Raw genomic sequence first — 16,674 nt, forward strand, 5'->3', positions numbered from 1 at the left:
TCCTTTTCCATACCAACGGTCCTGGTTTTCAAAGCGCATGCGCAGACGCTCTCGTGCACGTTGCTCCCGCGCAAACGACGTACTTCACAAAACTGAATTTGATTAATTGTACGCAATGGAATTAAGTTGAGAAGAAAATGCAAAGTAATTGTGTGACATGAGCTAATTTTAATTAAGTAAATCAAACAGCAGAAAAAATCATTTTACGTGAACACCATTTGTTGGAAATCTGAATCAGTTTGAACATTTTCTTGCAAAGTGATTATATCATGTTTTGATGACTGTGTTGAATTTCATTTAGACTTTACGCAATAAATTTATGTTTGCATCTCAAACATAAATTTATTAAGTAGACTGTAAGTGTATTGTTTTAGTAAATTCAGTAAAACTGCTTTTCCTTTTTTTCAGTGTACTTTCCTCTTCAGTTTTCTATAGCAGTGTTTCCCAACCGGGGTGCCATCTGTCCAGAGCAGGGGTGCCGTGTAAAAAGTCCTTTTTTAATATTTTTAAATTGCTAAAATGTTCAAAAAAGCATCTATTATATAATATCCATTTCTGATGTCGCCAATAATTAGAGATGCACCGAAATTTCGGCTGCCGAAAATTAGTTCACCGCTCAGGTTTCACTTTCATGTGGTGTGACGCTCTGCATATTATCCCACTCTATGCGTGTGTGTGCTCTGCTCAGTCGCTCCACTGGTATATCGTTCATGCTCATCGGAACAGCAAAGTCCACTCAAAAATCCGACAGGAAACATCGATGCAGTACAGTATTGTTTCTGTCTGCAAAAGCCCTACTGTGTTGTAACATGGTGTGGTAAATGGGCAACTCTGGTAACGCGCAGTTGCTGCGTTATTCATTCAAAATATTAGAGAAATATAGAAGCTCAATGCGGAGAAGATCTTGATTAGGTTAAAACTGAAACCAAGCCATTCACACAGAACGCATATTCAGCGCATTTTTTTAGACGGACAGATACGACCGCTGCACTCGCTTCTTACACAAGAGATGTATAGAAAGCCATGCAAAGTTAAAGCAGTTTAAACTTTTAGAAAACACGTCGCAAATTTGTGGAGGTTTATTCCTTTTCACTGCGTCTCATATGTTTTTAAATGCAGTCTGTGTGAATGACGCTTCGGCTCTTTGTATTAAGCAATGCATGCTGTTTTGTTCATAATTGTTTATGCAATTTACTAAATTATATTTGATTTATATGAGACCGAACGATATCAAACATTATATCGTTGATAAATTTTTTAGCTATATCGCCGAGCCCTATGTTATATAAACTGATAGTTTGCTCAAAAAATGAAAATGATAGTTTGTTCAAAAATGAAAATGATAGTTTGCTCAAAAAATGCAGTCATTTACTCCCCCTCAAGTCGTTCCTAACCCATATGACTTCATTTCTGCTGTGGAATATAAATGGAGTAATTACAATGAATGGGGGCTGCAGCTTTAAAGCTTCAAAAATTATGCAAAACCAACATCATAAAAGCATCATAAAAGCAGTCCAGATTTGGGCACTTTATAAGTCCTCTGAAGTCATACGATAGCTTTCTGTGGACTATTTTAATTTGTTATTCACTGATAATCTTTACCTCCAAAGAACTATTACCCCCGGTTTCACAGACAAGGCTTAAGCCTAGTCCCAGACTAACTAAAATGCATGTCTGAGCTGTTTTAACTGAAAGAAACTTGCACTGACATATCTTAAAATATGTAAGTGTCATTGATTTGTCTCAAGATGCACACCAGTAATGTTTTTTTTTTTTCTAAGGCACGTTTATAAAAACCACTTAAATGTACTAATTGAACTATTGCTTAATCCTGGCATAATTTAAGCCCTGTCTGTGAAACCAGGCCTTAAAGGTTAAAAAGAAAACTCTGTTCACATATTTCACATATTTCACTTTTCCTTACTCAAAGCTATAGCGTGATAAAAAAAAGATAAAGTCATGTCGGGTTAAAAATAATCACAGAAATGTGATTGTTAGGGTGTATTTTGTACATATCACAAGTATTTGTTCTCTGGAGAGACCTTTAGCAGTTCATTATCTGTTGGGCTGCTCTTTTTGACAAAGTATCTTATTTACATCTTTTGAGCAGCCAGTAGTTCACCCACACAGACAGTTGATACTTAATAAACAAATGCATTAAACTTGAGGTCTTCTTAAAGCAGACATGTTGTCAAAAATGTGAATTATCTGTCTGGTTGCAAGCAAAGATCAACGCCAGTGCTACATTTGGAAAAATTGTAAGCCACTGCTGGCAGAAAGCCTGATCATGTAAAATGCACTGCTGCTTTCCATTCATCGACTTCCAAATGACCAGGCAAAATCTATATGAGGTTAGAATCCATTACCAGTCAGCCCACTTACTTGTCAATGCTCTGAAATTTTGATAAGGCCCAAAATCTTTCATCATTTTAGATAAGCCGAAATGCAGTGGAGCTACACAGAAATGTTCAGCTTTGTTTTTGTTTTGAGGTTCTAAGGAGTCCAGAATGTCAGTTAAGGCATCATGTAATGAACATGTCAGAGCCTTTGGGACCATGAACTAAATATAAAATAAATATTATGATTTTTTTGAGTGTAAGGAAAGGAATGCTAATTTATTTTACAAATTTATTTACACTGTGGAGGCTTCTGTCATCATAAAAACATGAACAGATGTTTCTTCAATAACAATAAATCATCTAAAAATCCATAAAATATACAAATTTAGGGAATACAACAAGGGCTTAGTGATCTACAGGGAAGCTACACAAAACATCTAAAGGCATAGTTGACCAGAAATTAAAATTTTGTCGTCATTTGCTTACTCTTTTGTCGTTCCAAATCCAGTACATTCTTTCTTCTGTGGAACACAAAACAAGACATTTTAAATAATATATTGGGCATTCTTTCCTTTGGGGTTGATAAGATGCTTTTTTGTTTTATTTATTTATTTATTTATTTGTTGTCTTATATGCTCACCAAGGCTTCATTTATTTGATCGAAAATACAGTAAAAACTATAATATATTGTGAGATTTTCTAATTTTAATATATATTTAAAGTGTATTTTCAGCTGCATTTTTTTTCCTTACTGGCCCCAAACTTCACAGTAGTGTAGGGGAAAATATATGGTAGCTCTGTTCAGTTCATTCCTGGGGTTTGCTGTTTAAAGGAGTCCACATATGTGCCCTTGCATGTCACTGTGTGTGTGTGTGTGTGTGTGTGTGTGTGTTTACTTAACCACACTCTGAGGCAAGTCTGTGCAAAATGAAGTAAGCCAGTGCAAGGCAAAGGCTTCATCTCTCTGTGTCAAGTGGTTTAGTGTATCACAATGTCCCACCACTGGCCTTACTTGCTCCTCAACTTGAGCTGCTCAAAGACCTATTTTACAAAGAGCGGAGAAGCTGAAGAAGTGGAGGGATTTAAAGAGTGAGCATTTGAGAGTGAGTGTCAGTGGAAGGCCCAGGCACCCCATCGAGGCCCAGTAGTGTGGCCTTTGACTGTCAAAAGCGCATACACATAAACTGTGTGCTGCACAGCAGTGCAATGACAGAGAAAGAGAGGAAGGGAGGAGAAAGAGGAAGTTAAGAAATAGGAAAGGGAAGCCTCTGTCCCACATTTGATTTTTCATGGCCTGGTTTTTTTTTTTTTATAAGCTCTCCTCCCCACCACCCTCTCCCTAGATACACTAGCACACTGTCACAATTACAGGTTTAAAGTTGGGAGAATCTAGCAGGAAACCAAAGCTCTAAGGTCATAGCTTTCACCAGTCACCTCTGTTCTGTTCAGTGACAACAAACAAGCCAGTGGTTTCACTTTGCTACAGCATCATAAAGACTGGCTGGAGAGTCTAATGCAGTGCTCTCAGCTGGTTTTGCTTCAAGACCCAGATTTTTGGTGACCCAACAGAGTTACACTCTTTAAAATAAAGGTTCCAAAAGGGGGTCTTGCAGTGATGCCATGGAAGAACCATTTTTTTAAGATCCTTTCAGTAAACAGTTGTTTACAGAACCATTTGTGAAGAACATTTGAATCATCTAAAGAGCTTTCTTTCCCACTATAAAGAACCTTGTGCAATGGAAATGTTCAATGGATGTTGAAGGTTCTTCATGGAGCCATCAATGCAATAAAGAACCTTTATTTTTAAGATTGTACCTTTTTATCCAAGCCAGGCTCAATGGAAATATGTAACTTTGGCTACATTTCTGCAAAACCACAAAAATGTACCCATACATACATTTCACTGCAGTTTCCAGCCGAAATGGCCATTAGTGACAGTAAAACACCAACAACTTCTGTTCTTTGTCACACAAATTATGAATACGGTGCAGATTATCAGTTAATAAAGGTTTATTTTCCCATAATTCCTTAAACAATGCAATGTTATGATGTCAAAACACTTTTATATTGCATGATTTGTGAACTAATACATGAAGTGCATCACATAACCAGCTCCATATGCCCATAGACAGTGGCTATTTGCACTAAGGACAAATAGAGATAGATGCTATTTACACTATAAGTGAAAATAGCATATTTTCTTAGCGATAGATACTTGGGGATATCTAATCACCTCTTCAGAGAGAAAAGTCCTAAAAACATTGAAGTATCTGACATGCTGGGTGTTTTATCTTAACACAATCTTCTGATAATGCAGAGGATTGCGCTTTACTTGTGTGTGCGTATGTGTGCTTTGCTTTGAAGGGTAAGGATCAAACTCTGACTGCAGAGGAGGCACAGTCTGTGTCCCATTAATGTTTCATTAATGCAGACTGTGTGTGTGTGTGTGTGTGTGTGTGTGTGTGTGTGTGTGTGTTTGATGGCGCTTGTTTGGGCAATGGGAGAGAGAAGTGGAGTGAAAGAGAGAATACACAAAGCTAGTGGAGACTTAAAGGATGCAAAGAAAAAATAAAAGGACCTCTAGAGAATGAGAGGGTGAGAAAAGGGTGCAGAGAGGGGGAGGGGAAATTACATGTGAGAGAGAAAAGCAGAGTAAGTAAAAGAAAAGATGTGTGTGGGAGTGTGGGAAGACGTGATGATTGGCAAGAAACCAGACAATAGAGGGAGAAGAAGAGAAAGTGAGGGGAGAAAATTGAGAGAATGTTTCTCACTCCATAAATTTCAGCACACATCATTGTTTTTCATTGTGTGCCCTGAGATAATGTACAACCAATAGATTTGAGACAAGCATGATGCCACAGGGAGGCTCCTATTGGATAGAAATAAAGCCATTATTTAGCCATTAATACAGCCATTATTTACTGAGCTCGTGTTGTATCATTCCAAACCAGTATGACTTTTTTCCTTCTTCCATGGAATGCAAAAACAAAAATTTCTACCCGTTGATTTCAATATAATGAATCACTAAGGCTGGATTTATTTGATCAAATATATATATATATATCTTCTCTGTTTTCTGAATTTTCTCCAAAGGTTACCAAACTCACTAGAGCCAGGGTGGGTAGGTGTAAATAATTGCAACTGAGCAAGTGTGTATACCTACAGAGATTTGAAAACGACTTCCACCTGATCTTATGGTTGTCTTTTGTATTTCATTTTCGCTCTGCCGTCAAAAAATGTACAGGGGTTGGGAGGGGGTCTGGACCCCTACTGGAGAATTTCTGAAAGTCAGGCACAAGAGGAAATTGAAACTGATGGCATATGAGAAGATAACTGGACATGCCTTTCACAAATGGCACAATACTGTTGGAGAGATGAAATCCTATGACATATCATGTGAAGGGGGTATTTTGCCACCAGACTTTTGTGCCAAGGCCTGAGTCACAACCTCCACCCACGCAAACCGCATTCCACCAATACACGAGGGGAACACTATGCTATGAAAAATGATATTTACAGGTGTTCTTACAGCAGATACATTAATAATAGTAAGGTATTTAGCACACCCTTGAACTGCAACATTTAGTACAGTCCAAAGCTCTTTGACATTATGAACTTTTAGAGAATGCAAACAGTTCCTCATAGTCCTAAAGAGTCCTAAAGATCCCAATTATGTTTTTCAAATAACAGTTGCTGGAAAAAAAATATATTTCTCAGAAATTAAAAACACTGAAATGGCATATTTATAGGGAGACTGGAACTTTTCATATGGGCGACTAACACAAGGACAGTATCTCTGTTAAAACTCAAGGCTTTTTAGTCCTCTAAAAATTTTAGCTCAATGGCTCATAATAGACTGATTAATGGTAGGTTCCATTGTGACAACTTACCACTTATCGTGTGAAAACATCCCCCCTATCGGTTAGTTTGTTTGTTTTTTTATGGTAATAACAGTGGAAATGTTAAAGGTTTTTTAGGTGCCTATACATTGAAATAGGCTTACAATGAGAAATTTTCACTGGAGAAAAAGAACACTGGACAACTTGCTTCCCCATGCATATAAATTATAAACAAAAGTTACAATTTTTCTAAAGTTTCTTCTTGTTGTACTGACTGAAATATTAATATACACAGTGGAGAAAGTAAAAATAGGTAAGAGCTTACACAGGTAAGGACCCCCTTTAACAAATATAACAGCTGATGTTCCTTTTAATTCAACTGCAGTAAAATCTAAAAACTACAGCAAGAAGAAATGTCAAAATTAATCTGAGCACTGCAACAGAAAGAAAGAAACACTGAAGGTGTGCAATCTTTTGCTTTCACCCTTAAAGAAGCCACATTACTGCAGGGTTTCCAAGAAAATGGGAAGCTGTGATGTGTCACAAATTCCCCTCTCTGCAAATGGAAACAGCCTGCAAGCACCTGCTCACCTTGTCAGCACAGTAAAAAAATGTGAGACACATTCTTTTAGTAGTTATATTATATTAATAATGTATATGAGGATAATGTATATGAGAATGTTTTAAAATAATAAAAAATGGGGAGATATGTCTAGACAGACGCTGAGATGGCATGTTACAGTATCACACCTCTACAAAAGGTCTACTGAATATTCATGCAGTATTCAGGCATATTCATGACATTTCAACCAACCAGAATACTTCATCCTCTGATGTTGTTTTGGATGAAACTGAGCTTTATTGGAGCTTTGAAGCTGCATGTCTCAGGTCTTGGAAATGCAGTTTTACTCAGTGCACAGAATCAGAATCTCCACCCATTACCAGACTTAATTTCCCAGAAGTCACACTCACAAATGTAGCATTCTATATGTACCTTCTTCTAATCATCAAACACAACTGGCCTATAGACTCTGCAGTATAGTACATGAGGATTTACTGGTTTTCAGACTATTAGCTTGACAGTTAGACTATACAATTGGTCCTGCAGTAAAGTGCATATATGGTTTGAATGAATATTATAAATTATAGGTGAGATAATGTGTGTATTAAAGAGAGGTTGGTAGCCTCCAGAAGGCCTTTTTTTGGTCTCCCTCTGCACTGCTCTGGAATAATAAGCCATGAAAATGAGTAAAACCTGTTTCACCAAACAGCCTCATGGTTGTAGCATTGTGTGAGACTGTGAAAAACTTGACAGGAAACAGTACAGAGGACGCGAGAGGAGAGGAGGGCAGAGAGATGGGGGGAAAGACAGTGTACAAGAGAAATTGTAAAAAATAATTTAAACAAATATTTCATGTCCACATATTTGTTTATTTGGTGAGTAACCTTGTAGGGGTGCAAATCACCGTGTTTGGGTCTGTTTTGAGAATGAACGACTGGCTGTATAATATGCCTTGAATATCTGAGCATTCAGCATAATCTAAAAGATTATTTAGTCATACCTAAAATATTTTATTGCAAGCATACTATATTGAACTCCGGTAACACTTTAGAATAGGGAACACTTATTCACAATTAACTACGACTTTTCCCTCAATAAATTCCTAATTTGCTGCTTATTAATAGTTAGTAAGGTAGTTGTTAAGTTTAGGTATTGGGTAGGATTAGGGATGTAGAATAAGGCATTAATATGTGCTTAATTAGTACTAATAAATGGCTAATATTCTAGTAACATGCATGCAAATAAGCGACTAGTTAAGAGACCCTAAAATAAAGTGTTACCTGAACTCCTGCTAAATAGTAACAAATTCAAATAGAGCAGAAGTGAGGAAACTCAGAGGAAGGATGGCGAGATAATAGATTTAATTGACATTGAGGGAGATACTTAAATATAAACTGGAGGAAACAACTGAGCTGTGTCGGGAAATTACAAATTAGGTTCGCAATGATCATTTGCTCATCATTTTAATAATAGATTGCTATGTAAATTGGACAGTTTCTTGTTCATGCACTCATGGTAATGCATGTGTTTTTGTAAAGTGTTCATGTGGCTCATAAAGGGGAGACTTATTGCTGTAATATGCATATATATACATGAGACAAATTATACTTAAATTGAGCATTTCTCTCTGTCCACTTAGTGCAACATAAATCCATTTTCATCATGTTCTGTTTCATGCCAAACAGGCATTTTCAAAGTGATGTGAGTGATAAATGCCTCAGGCTTTAGGATTGTTACAGTACAGTGTTTTGGGGTTTTTACAAAGCTGCTTCTAAAAGTAGAACAGTGTGTAAAAGCTGTGTCAGGGTGAAAAAGAAAAAGCCGCTCCAAAACTAATATTGAGCTGTGTGGGTGTGTGTATATTTGTATGAGGCAAGGATAGAGGTAGAATGACAGGTCAGCAGTCTTTAGCCTCCAGAAAGCCTCAGGTGGTTTGCAGTCCTGTTTTTTACTGCTCAGAAATGCAAGCAGCTATAAAAATGGGCCAAACTGGTGCCACCAACTAGCCTATTAGGCAAAAACAGGGGATGCTGGGTGTTTGTTTGTGTATGTGTGTGTGAGGCGGTTGTTCTCAAACTTACCTGAAGATGATCGCCTATTTTCATAGCAATCATCATGTTTCTGAAAGCAGGAAACAGGGGCATAGGAATGATATGGGACACTTTATGAACCTTATCTGCCTGACTCATGAATATTAATTAAGGGAGATAATGTGCGCCCAGTGGTCCTAACAGATTTGCTGAAAGGCAAGTGGAGGGTATAGCTATATTTACGCTTTCTGTCATCTTTTTTTTTTTTTTTTTGGATAATTTTAAATTGTCAGTTTATAATAATTTTTTTTTATTTTTTTTTATTTTTTATAATATTATAGATTTAAAATGTGGAATTGTCAGTGACCCGCACAAGGTTGCCAGTTATTTCTCCACATTTTCCTAGACTGCTTTCCTCATGATTAAATTTTTTTTTTTAAATGTATTTATTTATTTATTTTAATTTTATTTTTTAAATATATATGTGTGTGTGTGTGTGTGTGTGTACCTACTTAACCATATTTTGGGGACAAATTTGTACCCAAAAGTGAGCTAAACCTGACAAAATCTCCAAAAACCTCCCTTTGGGGATGTCCTCATTTGTAAAACTGGTATAAAAATAAAGTAAACAAAGTTTTTTTTAAATTGTAAAAATGCAGAAAGTTTTCTGTGAAAAACATTACGCCTATGCAAGGATAGCAAACCAGACATGTGTGTGTGTGTGTGTGTGTGTGTGTGTGTACTACTGTTTGCTGTAAGACACTAACATATGCCGTGTTGTACGGAGAATGTGCATCTCATTCAATTTTAAAACATGTGGTAGCTTTTGCAGTGTTATTGTGTCATTCTCCAAGCCAGAAAAAAAGTAAAATAGTCGACGGAAACCATCTGTTCCAGCTAGAATGGACTGACAAGTGCTTGTTTACTCTGAATGCAACTATTGCTCAAACAGTGTGCTTGCAACGAGACTATAGCCAAATAGTGGAGTACAATATGTACTTGGCATCAGTCTGATTTATACACTCTCTGTTATGGACAAAGCACTTTTTGGTTTATAAAAATGTTTTTGCAAATAACAATAACAAAAGTTTAACAATATTTTGTTTGAATTTCTCAATAGATGGACATGTTTAGTAGCTTTTTGTTGACAGAATATTTCAGTTTGACCTTCATGCCTCACAGAATTGTTTCATTTGGCTTGTTTGTTAATAGTTTGATTTATTTATCAGATGAGATGAGCTGTGGTATTAATTTTAAGCTTCATTATACTCATAGGCTACAGTTGACCTCTTTTTGTCAGCTGTTCCATCTGAGGGGTGCGCTTCATAAACTAAGCTTTACACAGTTGCACTTTAATGAAAGATGCTGTTTATCTATTCAGAGTGCTATTGGAGAAAGTCTAAAACTATTGGTTAAATCTGTGGAAATTGAGTGGCATGTTTCTAGCAAGCTGTCTTTCATGGCTGAATGTTGTATGATTGGATGCAAAGTGTAACTGTTCATAAATCTTTACCTTATTGTTGGAGTTCAAATGAAAATTGCCTGGACTAATTTGTGTTTACACTAAATGTACGAGAGGGGGTACCGTAGGAAAAGGAGTTACAGAAACATTGATTGAGCCGAGAGAGGCTGTCTCATCAGCACTGAATGAAAAATCATTGATTCATAAGGATGAAAGACTGTAAAGTGTGGCATTACTAAAAATTGGTGCTACATTTTGTGCAACTCTGATGTTAAGCTGACCGGGAAAAAAAACGAGTGCTGGCTGAAAGGCAAGGAAATGTGAGCAAAGAATAAAGATAGACTGAAGGAGTGATGTAGGTGAAGAGTTATGAAAAAAGAGACAAGAACAGCTGTATTTAATGAACTTTATGGAATGATATGTAAATCTATAACTTTGTCAGTATGTCAGGTAGAGATGCAAAACTCTCTGCTGGGCTTTAAAGCAGTGGTTGTTTTATTGGTTGGTTTAGTTTCAAGAACCAAGATATTACATTGGCCGGAGTCAAGTGGTGACCCAACGTAGTACTTTAATTTTTTTTTGTATCAAAATAAATTAATTAATTTTGTATCAAAATAAACAAAAATGTGTTTAAAACCTAGGATTAATATGTATTAATATTACCACAAATAAAATAAGTTAATTTTCTACTCCTTTTAACCTTAATTCACATAACTACTGTAATTTTAACCCACTTGAATGCATGTCTGTTCCAAAAATAATTGAGTAACAATTAGATGCATATTGTTTATAACACTAGTTGTCTTGACAATAAAATGTATTATTGATTAATCTAATATTTATAACTTTATTTTTTTATATTAGCTTTTATTTTATTAGTTTATATATTTTTTTTATTTTAGTTTAAGTTAAATTAAAAAGTAACTGTTATGTGCTTTGGTCATTTAATCTATATTTTTAATAAGATTTTAGTAATTTTTCTTGAACTTAAACCTACTTTTCATCTAATATTTATATTTTACTTCATTTAAATTACCGAAAACAATAAATAATTGTAGTTTTAGTCAACAGTAACAACACTGGTTAAAGACTACATCAATGTTTAAAAAATTGTAAGGGAAAAATTCATCCACATATGCATTTTAGGGTTTAAAAGTTGATAAGCCTATTTATTATTTTTTTGCATTCGCATGACTTTATGGTTGGTTGCATTATCGTCACTATCTTTTCCCTGCTCTCCACAACCCCTAACAGACTTGCAGCCCATCAGTCGAGAACCGCTGCTGTAGAATAACCATGTGCCACGATGACAGCAACAGCCGAGCTACATTTATCATATCTGAAACATATTGTCAGATCCTATTACCTCTTATTCACATTCAAACGATACTGCGCCACCAAGTGATCCGGACACAGAGCTGGAAATCATCAGATTAATGGTGAGACTGCGGAAGGGACACAGACAGCATGTCTGCCTAACTCCAGATTCATTCCATTAGTGTGCCTCCACACTGTGGTCCCGCTCTAGTACATTTCCTCTCCTCTCACATCACCTCTGTTCAATTTAACGCTGTGTTGCTGCTAGCACTCCAAGCAGGGCCTGCTAGTGCCATATCACGGCTGTTTTTCCATTTGACAGAACACACACACAAACACACCCGCCCAAGGAAGCCTGCCTGCTGCAATTAGCCAGGATTTAACAAACCCTGCAGACGATCCTCGCTTCTCCTATAGACATGCCAGTCATTGCCGCTTGACCAGTTGCACAGGGCGATAGGGCAGTGCGGGATGGGCTGGCAGAAGCAACCAGAGCATTGAAGATCAATCCAAAAGCCCTGGATCTCTCTAGCCAGGGAGAGAGCATAACCGGTGCTCATTTTTAGTGTATCTTCGGCTCCCCGCTTGTTTACAGTAATCCCCACGGCTCTATCCATACCTCACTGGATTAAAGGCTTGGTTGTTTGGGTGCGAGAGAGATAGAGAGGGCTGTAGAAGATTGCTGCTATCAGCCCCAGCGTGCTGCTACTATACACAGCAGTAGCCATACGGTCAGGCCCTGTTCTCTAAGCTCAGTAAACAGAGACTTCACTTCTAAAAGCCAGGTCAGACTGTTGCCGGGGGCTTCAGACGTCTTTTGCTGTCTGAGTCAGTTAAGAAGGTGACTCCATTAATAATTGTGGCCTTTAGTAAGCGTATGAGTTCATTTTCCTAACAAGGTTGGAATTAAAATGAATACGTCATTATTAATAGGGCTGTCAATTTAACATGTTAATTTAGTGCATTTAATTATAAAGAAAATAGTGCGATAAAAGAATTAATGCAATTAATCATACCCCATGACCCAGAATTTTTCCACCATCGGAGGAGTTAGAGTTTGAGTAAAACCTAAATGTTTTTTCGCGAGTGTGTAGTCAGGGCGTCAGGCAACTGGCCTCACCAAATCCAACATGATCGTATTGGTTATCGTAGATTATTGTACCTACAGCTTTAGCACATGTACATTTGCATAGATGCTGAAATCTACATTATTAATGTACTGAGAGTGTCTAAAAAACATTTTACATATGAAGTTTTAGAATCTTAGAATTCACTGGATGAATATGTTAAATTTATTGTGTTCCCGGTGTATTCAGTGCCATCATGTTTATTTAATGCATTTAACTAATGTTGCATTATTTTATTTTTATTCTATGTAGAAGGATTCCACCAATATATATATATATATATATATATATATATATATATACTGTATATATATAAATATATAATGTACAGATATTATGTGTGTTTACATGGAGCATTGTATTCTGATTACAATCGGTTTCTGATGAAAATGCTCCACGAAAAAAAAAAAGCCCAACCAATTGAAATTTTAATCGGGTTGAGAGGGGTGGGATAAACCTTTTCTAACCCATTCAATAGGACATGTAAACACTTGATCTTATTGAAAACTTGTGACATAAAAGCACACACCAACCCCATCACTTTATTTACCGTTCATGTAAACACTATGTTCGGATTCATCGGTCTGAATGATTCATCGGTCGGAAAAGTGTCCATGTAAACATGGCTACTGAGATACTGATATGTAAATAAAATGGCATACTAGCTTCTAAAATCTATTCAATGTTCTGTCTGCCACTATAATATGTTTTTGAACCCTTTTCATTTGTCGGCTTTTGAGATACGTAATTATTTGTGATTAATTTGATAGATTAATTAATTTGATTTAAAAATTAATAATCTAACAGCCCAATTATTGACAGTAATAATCAGCTTGGCAAGTAATGTATAGATCTAAGTTACTTCTGAATAAGAGAGAAAGAAAAGCCTATCAGACACATAATCCACATTATCTCAATTCAGTATATACAGTTTGGCAGTTTGGCATGGTGACCACAGTAAAAAGCTGTATTTATCACACTGTTTCTGCTTAAAAGCTTCTAATAAGACTAATGTTATCAGCCCACTCTCTAATCTAAGCATCCACGAATACGCACATGCACACACACACACACTCACAGCTCTGATAAATGTATCACCAAAGCAAAATGCTGTTACAAGCACAAACATATCTGGCCCATTTATCTTCACCTTCATAGTTCATACGGAAACTCGAACGTGTTTCACATGCATCCATTTCATTCGGAATTCAAGCTGACAACACCACACTGGGAAGACAAAGAAGCTGGGGAACGAATAAAAGGGGAAATTGAAGTCTTAAGCAAAAAAGAAGCATCTTTGTGCATGTATTAATGTATTTTTCTGCAACAGAACCTTGCTCATTTAAAAGACAGTGTGAGTTAGAGTATTTACCACATGCACTCAATGCACACAATCTTGCCCTTCAGATGGTGAGAGAGAGGTTTGTTTGTGTAGATCCTTGCATACGGTAAACGTGATTATTCTCACAGGCTTGCCCCCTGCTAATGCAATATTCAGCCCTGCTCCTGACTCTGCGTATATGTCACAGAAACAGCACCTCAGCAAACTCACTCATCTGAACACCAACACCTCACGAAATGAACGATGATTGAGGTTTTATTGTCACACTTAGGATGATTTGTATAGCATAACATTGCCACTCCTCAGGGTTTCTGTTCACAGCAAAAAAAAATACCCCGTAACACTTAACAATATGTCCTGATGTCAGTTTTAACAACAGATGCTGCATGATGTGGAACATTTGTCGTCTGAATTAGATTAAGTGTAGACTTAAATATATGCCATTTAGGTGGTGATTATTATTACAACACAGATGGCTGTGTGTGTATTTGTTGGCATTGAATATGTGTGAGCGTGTGTAAATATATGCACTGGGAGACAGTATGAGTGTTTGAGTGTGTCGGTGTGTTCAAAGGCAAGACTGTAATTATGCATAAATTTGTCTCTCTGAGTAGGTGTGTGCTAAAAGTCAACAAAACTCAAACAAGCTGCTTGTGTGTCTGTACACACATATACACTGAAAAAATTACAGTTAAAAACAAAGCAAGTTTTTGTGGTTGCCATCAGTGTCAAAATGTGGTGACAATATGGTATATGTTTTAAGTATTACAGGGTTAGATTTTGGTGTATTTTACAGCACACAACTGTATAAGATAACAATAATAAACCAACCAACTAACTTTATTTAAAAAGTCTTCTTTGAACTTTTGTGTTCTACATTGGCCTGCCGTTGACCCTCAAACCTGTAAAATCAATAAGAAGCAGGCAAGCACATGTGGGTCCTTATTTGTCCTCCCCTTCACCCTCCTCTGCAAGGTTAAATCTGCATGGGTCACAGCTCAACACCACCTGTCAATCACACCCCAAGCCCTCGCCACCCCCAGACCACCACTGCTGTTTTCAGGGGGCAATAATTCATGCTCACTTCAGACTTGGCCTTGGTTGACTCTGAAGTTACAACAAATTCATTCTTACATTGTTGCAACTGCATCAGTGTGTTATGAAAGCATTGAGCTTGTTGGTGAGCAGAGATGGTGAGATTATGGTCTCTTGATTGTAGTAACAGTATTTTAGTGTTCCATTAATAAATATTACATGCTTTACAGAACAAAACAATTGAGTTACTGTAACTCAGCCAAAACAACACACTAGTAATCAAGCACCAGAACACCAGCCGTTCAGGTGGGGAAGTTGCTGTTCAAAGCCATAACAACCTCCTCCCATGCACAGCAGTCAAATGAAGATCTGGGTGGAATCAGAGGTACTATCGTCACAGTTAGGGCTTGAAATCTCTCATCCCCTTTTCCGTAATGTGCGTGGGATATTGCATTCATTTTTGTGAAGATTTCCTTCATGCTACATTTGCAAAGCTTTAGCATGAGATTAAATGTGTTTGCATGTATTCATTTATGCAAATGTGTGTATGCATGCATATAATTATATATCTCTCTCATCCATGCTCTCTTTCATTATGTGTCACCATCATTAGCATTGTGTGCTTTGAGACGCCTGTCCCTGGGGCAGTGCACAATAGTGTTTACTTCACCACTTTCCTGCAGTATATAGTGTTCAGTGGGTCTGGCTTGATTGAACCCTGTGGACCTATTAGGGCCTGTAATCAGGAGCGGAGCCAGGCCCAGCCCCCTGGGCTTCATTACACATTACAGGTACAAACTCCAGCTTTAACTAACTAACAAAACCTGCTGCAACTGCAATCAGTCAACCCATAGAACATGTTGGTTACATGTAGTCACAGACAGGTGTCCTTGGAGGTGGAAGCAAGGTCATCTGTGTCATAGAAAAATGCAAGTATCTGGATTAGCTGCGTGCAGCCATTGTGATGTGGACAGGGCGTGAGAAATTTCTAGCTCATGGAGGCCGACAGTTGTAAAGATAGAGAATAGGAGACTAACTACTGTGCAGGAGCTACTGATATGTCACCCGAATTGGTAAGGTACAATTGCGTTCACTTTAGATGTCTTTTGGTCTCTGTTTCAATTGGTTTTATTGTGCTTTTTAAAAGGGGTCACATGACGTTGCTAAAAAGAACATTAGGCTATGTTGTGTATTTGGTGTAATGCAATGAGTTTATGCGGTTTTAGGTTAAAAAAACACATTATTTTCCACATAATGTACATTATTGTTGCTCCTCTATGCCCCGCCTTTCTGAAACGCGTCGATTTTTACAAAGCTCATCGTTCTGAAAAGCTAGGTGTACGCTGATTGGCCAGCTATCCGGAGCATTGTGATTGGTTAAATACCTCAAGCGTGTGACGGAAATGTTACGCCCCTTAACATACTGTGATGCCGTCTCCCGGCATGACCAGACAAAACCAATAAAACCCATTACAAACGAAGGCATTTGTTGCATCCAGTGGGGACATAATTACTGATTATAATGACTTATACTGTGTTTTTACGCGTTCATTGCGTATGGCACCGCGTAAACATAAAACCATGTCTGCATTTGTGATCGGAGAAATGACAAACAACAAGC

At 37.2% G+C, this 16,674-nt stretch overlaps 1 protein-coding gene across 1 annotated transcript in view; it reads left to right on the forward strand.

Moving 5' to 3' along the window:
- Positions 1-16,674, forward strand: part of LOC107730658 (leucine-rich repeat and immunoglobulin-like domain-containing nogo receptor-interacting protein 2) — a 98,908-nt gene that overhangs the window by 53,015 nt on the left and 29,219 nt on the right. The window lies entirely within an intron of this gene.

Source organism: Sinocyclocheilus rhinocerous, unplaced genomic scaffold, assembly GCF_001515625.1.
Source record: "Sinocyclocheilus rhinocerous isolate Xijiao unplaced genomic scaffold, SAMN03320098_v1.1 scaffold308, whole genome shotgun sequence".
Lineage (NCBI taxonomy): Eukaryota > Metazoa > Chordata > Actinopteri > Cypriniformes > Cyprinidae > Sinocyclocheilus > Sinocyclocheilus rhinocerous.